The sequence below is a fragment of the Homarus americanus genome, unplaced genomic scaffold (genome assembly GCF_018991925.1).
Source record: "Homarus americanus isolate GMGI-L3 unplaced genomic scaffold, GMGI_Hamer_2.0 scaffold30108, whole genome shotgun sequence".
NCBI lineage: Eukaryota > Metazoa > Arthropoda > Malacostraca > Decapoda > Nephropidae > Homarus > Homarus americanus.
In genome coordinates, this window is record NW_024748109.1 from 1,647,061 (window position 1) to 1,653,222 (window position 6,162).

General features: G+C 48.1%; 1 protein-coding gene across 2 annotated transcripts in view; it reads left to right on the forward strand.

Annotated features, from left to right (window-relative positions):
• The first annotated feature begins 4,189 nt into the window (after positions 1-4,189).
• Positions 4,190-6,162, forward strand: part of LOC121880191 (proline-rich receptor-like protein kinase PERK1) — an 86,582-nt gene continuing 84,609 nt past the window's right edge. Inside the window, exon 1 of one of the 2 annotated variants that reach the window (XM_042387329.1) lies at positions 4,190-4,282. The gene's annotated coding sequence lies outside the window, so the exon portion shown is untranslated. Of the gene's footprint in view, positions 4,731-6,162 lie in introns of both variants that reach the window. The other variant, XM_042387330.1, reaches the window with a different exon arrangement.

Genomic DNA, 6,162 nt, shown 5'->3' on the forward strand with positions numbered 1-6,162 from the left:
TACTCGTTTACTTTGTGGGGTGAATGACCGTTTACCCTCAGCTGGGTCAGTTAGTGTTGAAAGACCTACTCATTGTACTAATCTAACCTAATCTAACATAACCGAACAAAAGCAAACCTAACCAAACATAACCAAAACCTAATCTAACATAACCAAACATAATTTAACATAAGAACATAAAAATAGGGGAAATTCCAGTGGGCCTATTGGTCCATACTACGCAGTCCTGTTTACACCCAACCCCTATCGCTCATATATCCATCCACCCTCTGTTTGAAGCTATCCAGCGTATTCGAGTTAATGATGATGTTTGGTAACTTGTTCCCGTCATCCACTACTCTATTTCTAAATCATTGTTTACCTATCTCGCGCCTAAATCTAAATTTGTCTAATTTAAAACCATTGTTACGAGTTCGCTCCCGGTTATTTACACCTCCTGAGGTCCTGTACTTCACCCCCAAGCGTAACACCTTCAGCTGTCTTTCAACCTATCAATGTTTGCCATACGAAAATCTGAGTGTGTGTGTGTGTGTAAGAGTGTGGATGTGGTGTTAGTGAGTGTGATGGGTGTGTGTGTGTGGATGTGTGTGTGTGTGTGTGGTGTTAGTGAGTGGATGTGTGTCAGTGTGTGTGTGTGTGTGTGTGTGTGTGTGTGTGTGTGTGTGTGTGGATGTGTGTGGTGTTAGTGAGTGGATGTGTGTGTGTGTGTGTGTGTGTGTGTGTGTGTGTGTGTGTGTGTGTGTGTGGTGTTAGTGAGTGGATGTGTGTCAGTGAGAGTGTGTGTGTGGATGTGTGTGGTGTTAGTGAGTGTGGAGGATGTGTCAGTGAGAGGTGTGTGGATGTGTGTGGTGTTAGGTGGAGGAGTGTGGATGTGTCAGTGAGAGTGTGTGTGTGATGTGTGTGGAGGGTGTGGATGTGTCAGTGAGAGTGTGTGTGGATGTGTGTGGTGTTAGTGAGTGTGGATGTGAGGTGTGTGTGGATGTGTGGTGTTGGAGTGTGTGTGTCAGTGAGAGTGTGGGATGTGTGTGGTGTTAGTGGGATGGATGTGCCAGTGAGAGTGTGTGTGTGGATGTGTGTGGTGTTAGTGAGTGGGGTGGTGTCAGTGAGAGTGTGTGTGTGGATGTGTGTGGTGTTAGTGAGTGTGGATGTGTGCCAGTGAGAGTGTGTGTGTGGATGTGTGGTGGGAGTGTGGATGTGTCAGTGAGAGTGTGTGATGTGGGAGTGTGAGGTGGATGTGTGTCAGTGAGATGTGTGTGGATGTGGTGTTAGTGAGTGTGGATGTGTGTCAGTGAGAGTGTGTGTGGGATGTGTGTGGTGTTAGTGAGTGTGGGTGTGTGTCAGTGAGAGTGTGTGTGTGGATGTGTTGTAGTGAGTGGATGTGTCAGTGAGAGTGTGTGGATGTGTGTGTGGTGTTGTGAGTGTGTGGATGTTCAGTAGAGTGTGTGTGTGGATGTGTGTGGTGTTAGTGAGTGTGGATGTGTGTCAGTGAGAGTGTGTGTGTGGTGGGTGGGTGATGATGAGGTGTGTCTATCAGTATTCTCCTCGTGTTTACTGCCTTGTCACATTTGTTTAGCCTGACTTCCATTTATAAACCTCTATCATATCGCCCTCACTCTACATATCCTAACATAATCTAATATAAACTAACAAAAAAATAATTAAAAGAGCAGGGTTAATGCACTGGGGACCGGGTTAATGCACTGGGGCCGGGTTATGTAATTGGGGGACCGAGAATGTATCGGGGGAATTAATGCACTGGGGCCGGGTTAATGTACTGGGGGCCGGGAATGTATCAGGGGGAGCGGATTAATGCACTGGGGGCGGGTTAATGCACTGGGGGTCGGGTTAATGTAATGGGGGCCGGGTTAATGTATGGGGGATTAATGCACTGGGGGCCAAGCATACACTGGGGGCCGGGTTAATGTATCAGGGAGCGGATTAATGCCTGGGGGCGGGTTAATGCACTGGGGTCCGGGTTAATGTAATGGGGCCGGGTTAATGTATGGGGGGATTAATGCACTGGGGGCCGGGTTAATGTATCAGGGGGCGGATTAATGTACTGGGGGTTAATGCACTGGGGGCCGGGCTAATGTAAGGGGGCCGGGTTAATGTATCTGGGGATTAATGCACGGGGGCCGATACACTGGGGGCCGGGTTAATGTATCAGGGGGCGGATTAATGCACTGGGGGCCGGGTTAATACACTGGGGGCCGGGTTAGTGTACCGGGGGCCGGGTTAATGTATTGGGGGCAGAGTTAATGCACTAAGGGCCGGGTTAATGTACTGAGGGCTGGGCTAGCAGTGGTTCGTGATGCACCTGGTGGTCACGCATCGTATCTACAGGAATGAGTGCATGACTGAACGGTGGAGAGGAATGACCAGACTTACAGTATGCCAAAAGAGAGAGAATGGATGACTTACACAATCACGCTATTGATAAAATGAACACTTGAGTGACTGAAGCTTAAATTATACTAAGCTTATTTAGAATCATAGCCAAGGGGCATGACCTGACCCACGAGTATGACTACACCACTGCATGACCTGACCCACGAGTATGACTAACCACTGCCTGACCCACCCACGAGTATGACTACACCACTGCATGACCTGGACCCACGAGTATGACTACACCACTGCATGACCTGATCCACGAGTATGACTACACCACTGCATGACCTGACCCACGAGTATGACTACACCACTGCATGACCTGACCCACGAGTATGACCTACACCACTGCATGACCTGACCCACGAGTATGACTACACCACTGTATGACCTGACCCACGAGTATGACTACACCACTGCATGACCTGACCTACGAGTATGACTACACCACTGCATGACCTGACCTACGAGTATGACTACACCACTGTATGACCTGACCCACGAGTATGACTACACCACTGCATGACCTGACCTACGAGTATGACTACACCACTGTATGACCTGACCCACGAGTATGACTACACCACTGCATGACCTGACCCACGAGTATGACTACACCACTGCATGACCTGACCTACGGTATGACTACACCACTGCATGACCTGACCCACGAGTATGACTACACCACTGCATGACCTGACCCACGAGTATGACTACACCACTCATGACCGACCCACGAGTATGACTACACCACTGAATGACCTGACCCACGAGTATGACTACACCACTGCATGACCTGACCTACGAGTATGACTACACCACTGCATGACCTGACCCACGAGTATGACTACACCACTGCATGACCTGACCTACGAGTATGACTACACCACTGCATGACCTGACCTACCCACTGATGGGTATACAAACAAAATGGTGTAAAAAACTTGTTCATAGTTTCACCCTGCCAGGAGATCGCACCTGAGTCCACTCGCTTGCCAGGCGAACATGCTGACCACTAAACTGCATACATACATACATACATACATACATACATACATACATACATACATACATACACATACATACATACATACAAAGCGGGTAGTGGTGGCACTACTTGGGTGGTGGTGGGTGATGACTGTATAGTCATACAGCTCGGTGACCCCAAAAGCTGTGAGTGCTTGTCATCTTGCCGCTGTTATTGACGGAGGCTAGTGAACTGTGCAGCTAGTGAGTGACACTAGCTCACAGTACACACCGCTGTTATTGACGGAGGCTAGTGAACTGTGCAGCTAGTGAGTGACACTAGCTCACAGCAACACACCGCTAAGGTGGTATCAGATAGTGAGAGTGAAACTGGTTAAAAGTCCGCGCCACTGAAGGTTAACTAGTTCAGCCTATATAACGGGGTCATGATCTCGCGTCATTACACACCTGAGGTATAGGTACCATATATTCTCATGTTTGGATTAATATAATTATTACTAATATATAGATATAACCAGCATGAAATAAAACATACAGTTACTTGTGAAAGTTGGACCTTGTCGAGAACCAATTTTCACATTATAATGAATGATCCTTCATGTTTACACTCAGCTAACTCCATTGTAAAAAAACAAAAACAAAAAACAATACGATTCCGTTGTTTCTCGTAGAATTTTGGAGGTTCGATTCTTCATGGGTTCGTGGAGGGGGGTGTCTGGATTCAGTTGTTCGTTAGTGGTGCGAGTTGCCAACTAACCCAACAGTCAGGCGCACCAACACACAACCTCAACAGTTGCGGGTTGCCTTCTCCTGTACACTGGAGGAGCGCGCCTCTTCACTGCCGCCGTTATGAGTACTGGTCTGTTATAGAGCGACCTACAGTGACGTGCAGTAATATATACCTGTAAGCTGTGTCAGGTGTCCGCAATGCAGTGATTTAAGTAACATGTATATAATGTGTACGCTGTCAATAAACAGTGAGTGATATGTACAGACGTGCAGTGATATGTGATGGGAAGTATTCGTCTGCAGTGATTGTAAGAAAACATACACGTGGTGTGCAGTGAATATGTGATATGTTACAGTGAGGTGATGTGCTCATAATGAGGTGTAATGATGTATCCATCGTACTTTTACTTAGTGATACTGAAATATGATGTGTGATATGTCAAGTATACGTCATTATTATAGAGATGTGCAGTAATCTCAAAGACGGCAGAAATAGACAAGTGACTCTGATACTGTGACGTTTAGTGGTTTACAGTGTGATGTGCTGAGATGTGCAGAGGTTTACAGTGATAAGCTGTGATTCGGAGCGTTGCGCAGTGACAAGACGTGGCGTGGGTCCTGTGGTATGTATCATATGCAGTCACGTGCAGTGATATTCAGTGAGGTGTGACGCGCAGTGACGACAGACATATACATAGTGAATTGTAGAGACGGACGTGCAGTGGTGTACGATGATATTTGGTGACACTCCGAAAGGCAATACAACGGGGGGGAGAATACAACAGGGGTAAGGTAATACAACAGGGGTAAGGGGGTAATATACAACGGGGGTAAGGAACACAACAGGGTAAGGGGCAACAGGGGTAAGGGGAGTAATACAACGGGGGGTAAGGGGTATACAACAGGGGTAAGGGGTAATACAACAGGGGGTAAGGGGGTACAACAGGGGGTAAGGGGTAATACAACGGAGGTAAGGGAGGTGGCTAAAAGGGGGTAATACAACAAGGGGTAAAGGGACACAACGGGGGTAAAGGCACACAACGGGGGTAAGGAATACAACAGGAGGTAAGGGGGCACACAACGGGGTAAGGGAGCACACAACAGGGTAAGGCATACAACAGGGGGCAGGGGTAATACAAGGGGGGTAAGGGTAATACAACAGGGGGTAAGGGGGTAATAAACAGGGGGTAATACAACGGGGTAAGGGGTAATACAACGGAGGTAAGGGGCAATACAACGGGGGTAAAGGTAAATACAACGGGGTAAAGGAAACAACGGGGGTAAGGGTAATACAACAGGGGTAAGGGGTAATACAACAGGGGTAAGGGGTAATACAACGGGGGTAAGGGGGTAACAACAACAGGGTAAAGGGGAATCACAACAGGGGTAAGGGGGCACACAACGGGGGTAAGGGGGTAATACAACAGGGGTAAAAGGGGTAATACAACGGGGTAGTACAACGAGGAGGTATAATACAACAGGGGTAAGTACACACAACAGGGGTAAGGGGTAATACAACGGGGGTAAGGGGTAATACAACAGGGGGTAAGGGGGTAATACAACAGGGGTAAGGGGTAATACAACAAGTGTAAGGGGTAATACAACGGAGGTAAGGTAATACAACAGGGGGTAAGGGGGTACAAACGGTAAGGGGGTACAACAGGGGGTAAGGGGTACAACACAATGGAGGTAAGGGGTAATACAACGAGTGTAAGGGGTATACAACGGGGGTAAGGGGTAATACAACAGGGGGATAATACAACGGCAGGCATACAACGGGGGGTAAGGGGTACACAACAGGGGGTAAGGGGTAATACAACAGGGGGTAAGGGTAATACAACGGAGGGCAAAACAAACAGGGGGGTAAGGGGTAATACAACGGGGGAAGGGGTAATACAACGGGGGGTAAGGGGCACACAACAGGGGTAAGGGGACACAACAGGGGGTAAGGCACAAACAGGGGGTAAGGCATACAACAGGGGTAAGGGGGAATGGGGTAAGCATACACTGGGGGTAAGGGGTAATACAACAGGGGGTAAGGGGTAATACAACGGA